This window comes from Pyrus communis, chromosome 12 (genome assembly GCF_041283825.1).
Source record: "Pyrus communis isolate YQ-2024b chromosome 12, ASM4128382v1, whole genome shotgun sequence".
In the NCBI taxonomy this organism is placed as follows: Eukaryota; Viridiplantae; Streptophyta; class Magnoliopsida; order Rosales; family Rosaceae; genus Pyrus; species Pyrus communis.
Genome location: NC_142576.1, coordinates 6727817 through 6743997, shown reverse-complemented (window position 1 = coordinate 6743997; position 16181 = coordinate 6727817).

Sequence of the window (16181 nt, the reverse complement as noted above, 5' to 3'; positions counted from 1 at the left end):
CATTCCTCTTGACAAATTATCAAACGTAAAACATATTTTCTTCTTCCCTTTGGTATGCTATTTCATCCTTGCTACTACCACATAGTAAAGCCAACATCATCATGATCATATTCCAACAGCCAAAACATTTGGTGAGAAAGGTGGACGCAAAGAAAACGTTTGTGATGGAGAATTCGCAGTTGGGGACGACGGAGGGCCCGGAGATCCTTCCATAGTGATGATAGCCTCAACATCGTCTGTCCGGAAGAATGAAAATTTTAAAGGAAAATATAAAAATCTAACCAGCAACCACACCAACTCTCTTCCAACCCCTTTCCGTCAACCACATCATGCCGGCGGCTGCAACCTTTCTCCTCCTTGCCACCTGCAAAATCTCATCTCTCTCAAATCATACCAAGCATCCCATCTCTCCTATCATACCGAGCATCCCATCTTGGACAACGACCATAACCCTAAAGGATCCAATTCCAGGAGATTCCTATTTAATTTCACCCATCAGCCTTCTCTTGCACATAAGGCCATCTCCAACCGACCCGGTCAAAGAGTTATAAGGCTAAAAATAGCTTGAAATGACACGAAATTCGTCTCCAACCGAGGGCTAGGCCAAATGACTCGTGAGCCCTAGTGGGCCAAAAATGGAAAATCAGGCCAACTGGCTGGCCCAAAGGAGCCAATCGGTTAGCCCAAAGGATCTAGCCAGCTAGCCCCTAGCCAACCCAAGTTTCAAACTCCAACAGCTAGCTGATGTCATGCTGACGCCAGGTTACTGCTGCATTTGATTTTTATTTTTATTTTTTAAATAGTAACTACCTAAGCCATTAAACTTAAACAATATAATCTCCACCCTAGTTCTACTTGGGGGAGTTATTCAAACTTAAACAACATGAAACTTAAGCAATACGTGTCACTCGAAATCCTACTCGAAAATTTATTGAGATTACATCTTGACAAGAAATCTGGAGAGTTACTCACTTTAGCGACATGTGTCACTTGAAATCTTATTTGAAAAATTATTGAGATTACATATCGATAAGAAATCTGAAGAGTTACTCACTTTAGTGACACGTGTCACTCAAAATCCTATCCAAAAATTATTGAGATTACATCTTGAAAAATTATCGAGGTAGTTTAATTTAAGTAACCATATTAATTCAATTAAAATAATAAATTATGTTTGGCCTATGGCCTTTTGGCCCCTTCAGTTGGAGATGGTAAGAAATATGGCATGATACTATACATTAAAATATTAATTTCTTGGAGGGCTATAGGGTTAAAGGGAGCCATCTGGCCCTCCTTCGGTTGGAGATGGCCTAACTACTTCATCATCAGGGTTTAGGGGAAAGAAATAAGATATTTGTCGATTTGCTTCTGAATTATATAGAGGTGTCAATTTTTATCTAACCTTTGTTTGTAGCCAATTATTTTTCATAAATTTTTATAATTAACTAATTTTTCCTCTAAATTTAACTTTAATCGATTGCCCTCTACAATATTATAAATAGCCAGTTTGTCGATTATAGGGTTGTCATTTTATTATTATTTTTATTACAAATAAAAAAGCAAGAGATTTAACGGAGTTAAGCTACTGCTTTTGACAAGGCCAGCAGATAGGAACTCGGTTTTGAGATGGAGGTTTTAGTCGGCAAGCCTCAAAAATTTTCTTCTCAGCCGCCGACTCCTCCTTTGGCTAGGGTCGGTGGCAGCCAATCCTCCAATTCTCAGCCCTCTTCTCTCTTTCCCCAACCTTCTTCTCATTTTCCTTACCTTGCTGTATATTTTTTTCGGCTGTATTTAGTTTAAACTTATGTCTCTGTGTCCTTTTTTTACGCCTTGTCTCAGTTTATCCTGCAATTGTCTCAAATCTGCCATTGTCCGCTCCAAATGGTAAAGTGGTCTTGTTAATTATTACGAAAGTAAAAAGTCGATTCCTAAGAGCTCGCAATAACGTCCCTTGAGTGGACATTCCATGAGACTCATCAGGGTGCTTAGAAACTTACGCTTAAGAGAAATTAACACAATGTTCCCAAAAAGGACGTCACACAGATTGATATCCTCAGTTGGTAAGATACATCTCTGGTTTTAGGGGTTTAAGAAATGATTTCCTCAAGTGGTGAAACATGTCTTCCTATATTGGGTGACTTTAAGGACATTTTTTTTTTTAAGTTTGTCTTTGCTGCGTCAGAAAGAAGATACTTGACGATTGCTACTTTAGCATAGTTACCAACGGCGATCAACAATTATTACCGTCTAAAAAGGTATGTCTGGGGTCTTGTCGGAATAGCATGAGTGCTTAGGGAAGACATTGACATTACATCATGTTTAATGTAGCACATTAACTGACCAACGTTCATGTACAAGACGATAACATGAATACATGTAACACTTGAGGGGCAAAGACATTGCTTTCATGAGGAATTAAGAATGACTTCGGTGTTTTGTGAAAAACTGTCTGGGGTATAAGCGAAACATTTTTGAGTGAATGTCTTCAATAACTACAATAATAATTTGATGATTTCCGTTCTTGTGCTGTACATGTTTTCGATGGGTCGCGCCACAATACGCCCTTGCGAATGCGAGAACGAGAGGATGATGATAGTGTATGTGAATGTGAGGATACCATCCTATTTGGGTGAGTGGGAGATGTTAGATTTATTTAATATTAATTAAATAAATATATTAGTGGGAAGGATTGGAATAATATCTCCTGGGAAATACTCCAAGAATGGTGGCATTTGATTTGGTGAGCAAGCATATTCTTCTACACCCTAAGCCTTACATGACCACTATAAATAGAGGCCATAAGGAGAGGGTTATTGCTAGAGAAACACAGCAGCCACTCCATAGTCTCCATAGCCGAAACTCCTAGAGGAATTTCTCACTCACACCCCTAATGTAAATCTCTCCCTACGTGCTCCATATAGCAAGGTGTAGGGAGAGAATTATGTAGGTTGGATCCTAATGCTAGAGTATAGGGTACGTAGGCAATCTAGTTGGGCTAGATGCAACCGAGTTACACAAATGGCGGCGTTTGTGCTCACCTACAATGAAAGCTCGTAAGAAAGAGACGTTGGTTCGAAATTCGTCAATTCCACTAGGTATAATCTAAACGAATTCTATATATATTATTGCCTATATTTCCTACAGTAATGATGATGATGATGATGATGATGATGATGGATTATACAAGCACCCTTTTTGAGATATTTAAGGTTGCCTTCACAATGTATTTTAACAATCTAAACCATCTATCTTTTATATCTGCATGACCAACGAAATGGAAAATACAAAACCTCAAGAAGCATTTAGATTTAAAAAAAAAAAAAAAAAAAAAAAAAAAAAAACTATATGACCATACCACCATCCGAGGGTACTTACCGCATGAAACGTTATAACCTTGTTGTCTAAGCAATCGAAAACGAAGAGCAGCAATGTGCAGGTCATCCAAATCATAAGAGTTCTCGTGAATTTTTTTATAAAATTTCTTCAATCTCATTTCCAAAATGGTAGGATACACCTAAGCGCTGAATGTCATCAATCAAGTTCCACTTTTGTGAAACATTTTCAACTGATGTCATTAGCATCCTTCTCACTTCTTCCTTTAGTTCTTGTACATGTTGTTCAAATTCTGCATCCACTTCCTCCACAGGATCACATTCACTGAAGAAAGAAGAAAACGGAAAACCTTTATGATGTGTTTGAATGAGGAATTTTCCTTGTATCAAAATATATACTACATTATAAGATAATTATAAGTCTGATAACTATTAATATGAAGAAATATAGCAGCCATTGAAACAGAATTGAAGGTTTTAAAGAGAGAGAGAGAGAGAGAGAGAGAGAGAGAGAGAGAGAGTACAGAGAGAAGAAGAGAATTCTATATTTCTTGGTTGGAAAGATACTACAACGATTCTAACAATACTAACTCACTCTTATGCTTATCAAGTGACACGTGTATCAATTCACACCATCCATACACTCTATTCCCTAACATGCCCCCTCAAACTCATGATTGGAAGCTCCAAGCATGAGATTGCAACAATGAGTATGAAAGAGTGGAGAGCTGAGTCCCTTTGTAAGGAAGTCTGCAAACTGCTCAAAAGATGAAACAAATTGAACTAACAGTTTCTTGCTAGTTATGTCAAAATCTGAAATCTAAAATCTTTTTGGAAAGTAATCATTGCAATTGGAAAGTGAAGAATCAGGTCACTTCTGCATAAAAGACTCTGCAATAAGAAAATCTTCCTAGCATCTGGAACTTGTATTTTACCACTATACCGTGTGTACCATGATACCCAAATCAACGTAGACCTGGTGCCCCCACCTTTATCACAAGTTCTCATATGATAGCCTAACTGAATATCAAATATACTTCCACCATTGCATAGCCGAAATACATAAAATCCTCTGAACTCATGTGCAACAGTTTGGGCAGGAACACTAATTTCCGTCTTATTGTCAGAGTTAAGAACTAGAAATATCACTTGAATACACAGTTGTAAACCCACTGAAATCAACTGAGATTCTGCTCCTTCCTTGTCAATACATTCCACAACTTGGTCCTTGGCATCATCTAAAAACATTTTTTATTCTGAAACAATGAAGTCAGCGAGAGAACCAGACTTGCAATCATAATCTGTATAAATTTCAACATCAAAATTGCTTTGTAAAGGTGTTTCATGTTTTTGCAGGATGACTGGACAAGCTAGTTTGAATTGTCGACCCAATGTGCTTTGACATGATTCAAGGGTTGAAATTGAAGATAGAGCATTATGTAGGGGATAATAATCAGCATCAAAATGATCCTTCTGTGAACAAATTTTGATGTGTAGGAAAATCAGGTGGCGGGGAGCCAAGAATTCCAGGTGAAAATTGAGGAAAAGACTTATAGGTTTACCAATATTGTAATGGAACCTCCGTTTACCACGATTCTTGAATAAAAAATTTCTATACACACCATCATAACCATCAACATTATTACCTGAGCTTGATTAGCATGAACTAAAATTGTATTGAGCATAATAACTATCATTGAAACAAGCATGAAACTGAGAGCTAAAGAGAGGAAAGAAAGAACCTTGTGTCTAATAGTCACAAAATTTAGTTACCACAGTAGACACAAGGGGTGCCACATGAAACTGAGAGCTAAAGAGAGGAAAGAAAGAACCTTGTGTCTAATAGTCACAAAATTTAGTTACCACAGTAGACACAAGGGGTGCCACAGAAGCATAATCCATGGCTTCTTCAGCGAGCAATTGTTGACGAAAGTTCTCGAGTGAAATAACACCCTCACGCCCTCTGATTACACATTTAAATGTGTTGTATGTTACAGGGAGTCCATTCAACGCAATGATCACAAAGTCTTCATCAGCAAGGGTGACACCAAGAACAGAAAGTCCATCCCTTGCTTCTTTAATTCTTTGAAGAAACTGGGAAATTGATCTGATCCTTTCTTCATGTTGTAAAGATAAGTATGTAACTTGATTATACTGGTTTTTATACTTGTTAAGAAAAAATGGTTTTGGAGAGGAACCCACATCTCTCGAGAGCTCCTGCTACCAATCACAGCGGAAATTGCGGATGAATAAAGTGTTGCAATAAGGAGCAACATGAAAGCATAATCATGTGTTTTCCATGCTTTAAACTCATTTGATTCAGGGATAACAGATGAACCATTTTGGAGTACTGAATATGCAGAGGTTGTTGCATACTGAGGAGGACACATATTTTATCCGTCAACGAATCCCATAATGCCATGGCCCTTAAGCATCAACTGCAACAGAAAGTGCCATTTCAGGTAGCTGGTCTCATCCAACTTGACAGGAACCGAAAAAATCAAGCCAGTAATTGGCGATTGCAAGATTTGCAGTAACCATTTTTGAGAATTGGCAGAGAAATTTTGACTGAGGTAAAAGATCAAACACCTAGTGTGCCAAACTTTGTAGAAAGTAGAATACAGATACGGGCAATTGGAGATGCCCACAAAACAGAGAAGACACAAGCACCAATACCTTATGTGCAAGAATATGTAGACTGAAGATCGCACAAATAACCCGAAATGCCCAAAAAAAATCGAGAAGAAATCTTGATACTCAAAATCAACACCAGATTTGGGTGGCCATAAGACAGTTCATTTCGGCAAAGACCCCAAGACAGGTGCAGAAGAGTCCAGAGTGCTTGAGGAAATTACAGAGAGAACGTAGAAGAAAGAATTGGATAGCGGAAGCAAAGAACTATGGATAAAGAAATTTTGCGACTAAGCTTCTTGGCTCTTGATACCATGTTAATACGAAGAAATACAACAACCATTGAAACATATCTGAAGGTTTTAGAGAGCGAGAGCACAGAGAGAAGAAGAGAATTCTATATTTCTTGATCGGAAAGATACTACAACGATTCACTAATATAAAGGTGTTTGTTTATTTATTTATTTTTTGGTAATATATAAAGGTGATTTGTACAACTAATCTTTACAATTGTATCACTTAAGAGCACTTCCATCCATCTCAAATCCCGATATTGGATTAGATTTTCTCCCTCCCCCAAACTCCACCACCGCATTCCAATCCACTGGGCTCTGTGGGAGCCTAGTTGCTCACCTAGGCTAAATCAACTAACCTAGCCCCTAGGTCATGTGACGAAAGTTAACACGTTGACCTTAGCGATAATTAAAAAATTAATAAAAAATAATTAAAAAAGTTATTAGAAATACAAAAATTTAGAAAAATAATACTTTTTTTCTATAAATACCTAACCATGTTCTTCCATCCTACCCCACGTTTCAATCTTTTCAAACACTATCAACCAATCTTTTATTATCATCTAAAATTAAAAGTAAAATTATCTTCTATTATTTTATAAAAAATTTAGTAATATTTTAATACAAATTGCCTGCGCTATTGAGTTTAGGAGTGGATGTGCAATTAGACAGTTACTATTCATTAAAGACATTTACTTTTCACTTGCAGGGATTGAATTGACGATTGTCCGATGAGCCTTTTAGGGATGGAAATGCTTTAACAGATCTAAAAATACTAACTCTTATGCTTATCAAGTGACAAGTGTATCAATCCACATCATCCATACACTCTATTTCCTAACAGTAACTCTTAGTATGCGCCCGTTGGCAAATAATTTAGAGAAAATTTTGGCAAATAATTGTTTCATAGGCACCCCCACATGGAGTTAATCATCAAGCTTTTTTTTTCTTTTTTTTTTTATTATTATTATTATACACTTAGTTATCTTTCATGACAGTTGTATGAATATATAAAGTCATGCATTATAGTAGAGATTAAATTACTCTTTTAGGACTCTTTGTTTTTTCTACAAAAAAATTAAAATTTTATTTTCACTCGAATAATAATGTAGGGATCAAATTAATAGTTTATTGTAGTAAGAAAGAAATTAGAAAGAAACATGTCTTATCAAATCAAACTTCTGTAACACTGAGTGATGCCACTATAAACAAATTCGAAGAAACATGTCTTACCAAAGAAGCATATGACAAATATGGTTGCCCCAAATGCTGGAAGAAAAAGTGGCTAAAGGCCGAGACCGATGAACATTTAAAGTGTCATTTGGGTTTGAAGACTGAGATAGTGGAACTTCGACAGACATATTTCAAAGATTGCAAACCTTAAGCGAACTAGCCAAGTGTTAATTAGTGTTTTTTGTATCAACACACAGTTGGGCAGAAGATCTACAAGTGGTTACTGTGTATATTTGTGGAGTAATCCTATTAGTTAGAGTGCAAAGAAACAACACACAGTTGCTTACTCTTCAACAGAGACAGAGTATATATCTCTTCTCCATATTGTTTAAGATATTACATGAGTCTGTAGAATTTTTTGAGATGTTGGTTTTCCTCTGTCTCAAGTTCCTACACTTTGGTGTGACAATGTTTCTGCCATTTCTCTAGCCTCGAATCCAGTGTTTCATGCTCGGACAAAGCATGTGGAAGTTGATTACCATTATATCAGAGAACTGGTCCTTGCTCATCTTCTCAAAATGCATTATGTCAACAGCCAGCATCAAATTGCTGATATTCATACTAAGTCTATGTCTAAGGCCAGATTTCAACATCTTCAGTCCAAACTTTCTCTTAGTTCCCTTCCATGCAACTTGAAAGGGTGTAAAAAGACACCTCATAATTCAAGTCAAAGTCAGCAGTGCCACCTAGAGTCCAAGTCATAGTCTAGTCATTTTGTACAGCTGTATTTCTATTACAACAGATGTGTAACTAATTTTAATATTAGTTTGATTAGTTACTCTTGTTTTGTTACTAATCATTATTATAAAAGTGTATATAATCTCAGTTGTAATCATTATTCACTTGTTATGCACTTGTGAAGAAATATACAAGATATTTCTTATAAGAAGTCCTTCTCTACATATTCCATCCGTCAATCTTGCCTTATCGCTTTAGCTTCAACCGTCATACTGAGCATTACCAAAAACTGTAAGTTACGAGTGTTAAAGAACATGTGATTGCCGTTTCTTGATATACAAGTACTTTGGTCAATCCAAGTTAATAGTTGAGGAAATTATGGAGCCTTATTTGGTTAGGTTTAGGAGTCCTTATTTAGTGCAATTAATTATGAAAACCTTAATTAGTGGACAATGAATTCGTTACCATTTAGGACTATTATGATATCCTAATTGATATGGAATATCCCATGTAATTAGTTAATAGGCTGGATTATAGGGATAATGATCAGTATATTAGGAGGTCCTAGCACTCACAGTAATCATCCTTGTTTTGTGCTAAACCGTATTCACTAGCAAAAGGATTTACGATTGCTTGAGTGGAGAAGACTTTCCTGAAACCTTAGCATCATGTTTTCCTCTTCTACAAATAAGTTTATTTCATTTTCATGTCGATTTGGCTATTGCATTTATGATCCTAATTTCTTGTTGCTGCTTTTATGATTTCAGATTAATATCTTACATGTGGTATTAAAGCCACACAACAAGCTTAATTAGGGTTCAATTCATAAGTTCTATAGATGATTTGACACGCCCCAACCCCGATATTCCCACATACCAGGGCAGGCAAGCACGTGCTGGCCGACACCCGAGGGTGACGAAGCCATTTTGAACATGCTTCCGAATAAAAGATATGTAATTAGCAAGATTAAGCCAAAGTAGGATCGTGTTCAGAGCATACACTAACTGAGAATAATATGAAATAATCATTAATAAAATGATATGAACCAAGAAATGGTACCTATACTGAGAAGACTCGAGGATACCTAAACCAAAGTGCCCTGAAGCCAAGATCGTGTGCCTCAATCCTAACTCCTGAGGGGGCGTAAAATAGAAAAGGTGAGTGGACCAAAGTTTATAATAATAATACTAGTAATAGGAAAACCATTTTCTTTATGAACATACTAACCCCCTGTTTTGAAAACATATATAATACTACATATAGGTTTTATAAAAACCCTAGCATGCCATGCAAAACCTTCGTAAAACATGTACGTGTAAAACCATGCTCAATAATGCTGAAAACGTCGTCCAAAGGTAAATCCGTAAATCTCATCACTGAAGTACTCAACTAGGGGTATCATAGTCGCCCGAAGGCAGTACCTATCCATCACCCGAAAGTGAAGCTGAATAACTTGTTCATCATCCGAAAGTGAAGCTAAATAACATGTCCATCACCCGTAGGTGAAGCTGAATCAAATAGCATAACATCCTTATTAACCGTAGCTAGTAAAGCTGTCCGACACTGTTTTCGGCGGTGAAGCTGGGGGTATAATATATATCACAACTCACTCCTCCATCATTTGTGTCCTATGGCCACAAGCATAATACCCATGGTGTGCGGATGATGTGTCGTATGATAACCCACTAGGTAAGTACCAAAACATATCTCAAAATCTCAAGCCAAATCACCAAAACTCAAGGGTTCGAAATCTCATTTCATAAATCGTATATAAAACATATTCGTAAATTTAAGGAGTTTCATATATGCAATTCCAATAATTCATAACCGTTATTAAACCTAAATTTGATAAATTATAAATATTCCGTAAAACAATTAAATCATGAATTCTATATAAACTATAATTATAGAAATCCGAAAACATAATATAAAATGTATTAAATGCACAAAATATGAAATTCATGAAATATGAAATGCATGCTAGGCTAATATTTTATAAAAATACATAAGTTTAGAAGGGGTCCACTCACTAGTTTTCCATTGCCCGAAAGCCGCTCGAACTATTAAGAATGTGATCACTTCCCGCCAACGCGCCTAAACACAATTAGGATCCTTTTAGTAAAACTCTATTAAAACATTAGAATTTGGGAAAACGGATGGCAGATTCGGATTCGGCACGTCAAAAAACCTAAGGAGGGACCTCAGTGTTTTCCCCCACGCGCTGTCACGCGTGCCGGCTGGCTGCCCCGACTCTCCGAAAAATCCAACAACTCCAAAAATTCCTAAATTTTACAAGAATGAAGATGTCAATGAGAGGAACAACTTTCATACCTGCAACTAAGACTGATTTGGCCGAGAAAAGCCCCAATTTCACTAGAACCCGTCGAAAACCCTAAAAAGGGTTGTTTCTTGATTCGTCCTCAAATCGACTCCAACACTCAAACCAATGATTGGGCATTGTTCCTGGGCTCAAGGGAAGTACATTGGTGGTGGCAATCAAAGGAAATAATTGCAGGAATGGCGAATTCGCCGCCATGGGTGCTCTCGAAGCCGTGCCTTTGATCCTCACGAATTAAGGCCTAATTCCCTCGATTTTTAGGTGAAACGTGAAGAAGGGAGGTTATGGGGTTGATTCTAGGTGGTGGTGACGGTCAATTTGCTGGGAAATCACACAAACCACCACCGAGTTGTGTAGAAATTGCGTCGGGTCGGCGGGGAAGAACCAGATCAAGGGTGATCCGGCGCTCCTCCTCTCTAGATCTCCTTTCCCCTCCTTTCTCTCATATCTAATTAATCACTCACCCTCTCCCTTCTCCCGATTGGTCCTCACCTCTCCCTCCTTTATTTTCCATCTCCACCGACCATCTCTCCTTTCCTTTAATCTGGGCCACACACGTGGCTTCCTCACTGCTCCAGATTTTGCTGGAGCCTTCTAGAAACGAAGACTTAATTTACTAAAATACCCTCGACTTTAAACATTGATAACTCCTTCGTTATAGCTCCAAATTACGTTCCATTTGCACTCACTCTTTCGTAGCGATGAGTAGTATGAGGATACACCAAGAAAATAGATCTTACGTGACACGACAAGGTGGTCAAACAAAGTCAACGCATTTGCCTAGAAGGGCATTTTAGTAAAGTCATGTTTTAAAATTATAAAAACTATAATTTTTTGGGACGGGTCATTACATGATTGACACAACTGAAGCATAATTTGTGTTTAATGTTTGGTTGGCTATTTTGACTAATCGATCCTATGAGACTTTATAAAGATGCTTCTGCAATTTTGTATCACTTGAGTCTGCAATTTTGTTTTAGGGATTTAGGTCCAAATAAATTGAAATTGAGCATGGAAAAAAAAAGGGGAAATAATTTAATTACATGTTGAATTGGAGTTTGTAGTTAGTCTTCGGCTAATTGTCATTTTTTCTTCTTTTCGGTGGATTCTGGAGTTTTCTTGAGTATATAGGGTTGTCTTCTTTTCCAGAACACCCTCACGCATGGTGTTGACACCTGCTCCCTATTACAAAAGCTTTTGGTTCCAATTGATTATCTATCTAATGCCAAAATAAAAATAAAATAAAATAAACTAGGAAAAAGGGTTGTTGAATATGGGCGATGAGCGTTTTATTCAAACCTTGTGCTTGTGTTTTTCTTTTCAATTTATTTTCTCAAAAAAAAAAAATATATATATATATATATATATTTGTTTAAACTGAGAATCCGCTTATTATTATGGAAAAACCCATCCTTTAGAAATTTTGAGCACCCGAGCCGATGAACCCATCGAAGCTCTCTCAAATGGTTGCACCAAATTGCGATGAAAACTGACTGCATATCGAATTGAGAGGAGAGAAATTTTGGATAGATCGGGAAAGAAAACTGGGGGAAAAGTTAGCAAAAGATCTGAAAAGAAGAAACAGATAACAAAAGGAAAACCATTCATGTCGTCACTAACCTGCACCTGATAGACTTTCTATTTTTTGATAGACTTCCCTAATTTCAAATTTGATGAAATTCGGCCATGTCGTAATATTAAATAGATTATAGACGTTGGTATTTTTCCACGTTTTTTGGACAAGAAATAAATTTATGGTAAACTTTTAAGTGTGATACCATGTTGCTAGAATTCTACAGACTTCTGTAGAATAGTTGTTTGTGATATTATTTTGATATATCTATGTAACTTAAAAATTCATGAAATTTTAGTATGATATACATTGAGATGTTTATTTCAAATCTGGAAATTTTCACGAGCATTGGTTTGAAAATGAATTATTGGTGAGTTTTTTAATCTCTAGACTATACTGCACAATTTATGTGATTTCTACAGAACATTTCATTTTGATTTTATTTTTAGCCTACTTGTAAAATCAAAAAAATTATGAAATTTTGGGTGACAGTAAATTTATATCTAATTCATTTCCAGAAATTTTCATGCACATTGGAGTAAAAATAAATTTTTAGTGAATTCTTTAGTCTCGGGTATGCACTACATAATTTCTGTAGTTTCTTCTACAGCACATCCTATTTAGAATTTACTTTTGGTACACTTGTAAAATCTTAAAAAAAAATTGAACTTTTGGGAAATAGCAGTTTTGTATGTCTAGTTTATGTATGAAAATGTTTATGCACATTGAGTGAAAAGTGAATATTTAGTGAATTTTTAATCTCAGGTCTATACTATACATTTTCTGCAATTTATGCAGCACATCTCTTTTCAAATTCATTTTTTACTCGCTTATAATTTAAAAATCATGAAATTGTGTGAAATGGTATCCATATATGCCTAGTTCATACTTGAAAATTTTCATGACAACCTAACAAGAATCAAGATTTTAGTGAATTTGCAAAATAAGTTAGTAATGTTGAATTTTGGGACTTCAAACAACTAGTTGTGTTTTGAAATATTGTTTTCACTGATTTTTGCACATTTATTGGTACCGATTATTAGGCAAGTTTATTGTTCCAATGTGTCCTTATTTTATGCAAATTCTCAATACTATTAACTTTTATTTGGGAACATTGATTAAATTTTGATTTAAAGATGTATTGGTTTATTTTCCTCAAACCAATATTTTGTTTGGTCATCAATTCTGAAACTCGAAGGCTCGGAGAGCTCCTACACGAAACTTACTTGAGATCTCCTACTCAAAACTACATAAACAGAACAATTTTGGAGATGTGAAAGTCTGAAGGGCTCGGACCTTCGTGAAATTAAACAAGACCTTGAGTGATTCTTCAATTAACCCAATTGCACTTTAGCAAGACACTCTTAGCTCTTGAATTACAATTTCAAAGCCTTCCTTCAAAATAAAAACTGCCTAGGATCCCTGATATCTAAAAAAATTACATCTCTGCCACCATGTGTATGATTCGCTTCAAGTGCAATTCCAAACACCATGATTTCCTAATTGAGGTGCATGTTTTGTACTAAGTTCAATCCGACACCAGGCACCACTAATCTCAGTGAAGTTCTTTAGCAATATCTTGCAGTCAATTTACTGCTTTCTTTAGCCAGATTTTTACTGCTTTCTTTACATTTCCAGTCAATTTACATGTCAAGTTAAGTAGTTCAGCCATCGCCCTAGATTTTACTTTTGAAAAAGTTTGTAATCTTGACTCACTCATGCAATTATTACATTTTATTTCCCATTTCATTTTCTATTTCGCTCTCATGTATTTTTTTAGGTAAGCATATCCGAAGTTACGCTGAATGTTAAATCCTCGTTCACTCAAGGCACAAAAAAGAACTTAACTGCAATAGTGTCCCATTCGGTGCACAGTCATTTGGTTTAGAAGTCATATTAACGTGCAACGTACACATGCTCAAACACAAACACTATCAATTGGCAGCCTCCAATAGTGACATGTCTGTTTTCTTTTCTCTCGAGCCATATGATGGCACTAAGATCAAGGGCAACACTTCAGACAAATACGTGTTAAACCACACGCCCTAGCTCCGTCTGAGTTTTGGCACCAACAGCTATACATGCATGCCCTAGTGTGCTTTTTGAGCTGAATAATTAATATATAATTTATTCCCAACTGCATAGAAGTTCTTTTATTAATCACAAAATCATAATATGGATTTATTCACAACCCAAATTGCATTATTACAGTCTTATTAAGGGATGAGCTCCATACTTGGTAGGCAACTTAGGGGCTGGACTATAGTTTGAAAGAAACATCACAGTAACAGTGGTGGATCCAGGATTTCAAGATTGGGAGGTCCCAAGATAAAAGTTCAAAAAAAAAAAAATATATATATATTAAACTAGTTTGATTCCATACCACTATTTTTTATTGAATTTGGTTCATTGAATAATCAAAATTAATCAATCACATCAAGTGACCCAGTGGTAAGGGCGCGAATTTCGGCTCTCAAAATACAAAAAACAGGGGGGGTCCCAGATTTAAGGCTTCAAGCTGGTGAGTCTGCTTGACTGTGGGCAGGAAAAAGCTGAAATGCCTCTGTGAGTCTTCCAGGCCCCTAGAAATGATGGATAACCATGGCTTACATCTAATTGTCCAACTTTTTTTAAAAAAAAATAATCAATATTAATCTCAAAAGTAATAAAACCAACGAATTCTCCTTAGCAACATAACTAGGGATGGGCAAAATACCCGCAATTACCTGCCCATGTAAACTTCACAATTACAGTTATGAGTAACCGTTTAGATAAATAAACGGTTATGGGTATAACCGTTTACCCGTGAAATTTAAATGGGTGGTTATGGGTATTAACCATTTACCTATTTATTTTATATATGTAAAATTAACACAAACCATGTTCTCAGTCCAATAATACTTAGCATCCAATAAATTAGAAAGGAATTCATTCGTCCGTCTCTCAATAACACTGCTGCAGGAATGATGATTCTCATCCGCAAGGAATTCGCCAAATTAATTTAAATTCCTTGTGGGTAACCGTGAAATTGATTGAAATGTCTTCGAAACAATTTTCGTAACCCAATAATACTTAGAAAATATTATACTACCTTCATTGGTAACAATTAAAAATATCATCCGTAAACTATTATTTCAATTATTGGAATGGTATAAGGACTTAAAAAATTAAAATATGGAAATGTATGATGATGAATGCACCTATAACGGTGTTTAATTGTCAAAAAATAAAATAAAATAAAATAAGTATGACAAATTTGTTTTTTTAATTTTCAAGTTGTTAAAAAACATGACGGGATGAAAAAGGGGTAATGGTAAAAATAAAATAAAATAAAAAAGATAAATAGGTTAAAAAGGGTAAATGGATAAATGCGTATTAAACGGTTACGGGTATTAAACGGTTACGCGGTTATGAATATGGTTAACCATTTATAAATGATTATGGATATGGGTATAACCGTTCAGGCAATTACCCAACGGGTAAACGGTTATGGGTAAATAACCGCGGTTACCCGCCTGCCATAACCGTTGCCCATCCCTAAACGTAACGCATCAATTAATGACTCTACAAAGATGAAATTTGTTAATGTAACATATATATTACAATTGGGAGTTGAGACTAGAGTCTAGGATTAAAAAACTTAAATGAATTTGGAAGAAATAAAATTAGGCAGCTAGAGGTGGTGGAACGGCAAATGGTGTTGGGAGATGGGGTAACATGAGTTTAAAGTTGGAAGGTTGTGACGATTTGGGGTTGGGAGTTCTTAAATATAATTTGGGGATACTGGAAAGGACCGGGGTTCTCTGGTTCTGTATAAAAAAACAAAGATATTTTAGTTTTTAAATCTTTTATAATTACCTGGCTAAAAAACGTTGTCATTTCGGCTAGGTCTTTTAAAAAAAAAAAAAATTAGAAACCTCTTCTTCGTTATAAGCATTGTTGCATGCACATCCACGGAGGCAACAAGCCTCTCCACTGCACCTGCCCAAATTGTTGGAGAGTCTTGAATGTCAATCGCAAGTGTTTCTTTGGACTTTCGAAAATCCTAGGACCTCCCAGGTCCCTATATGGATTTGCCCATGATAGTAAGTCGATATTTAGTC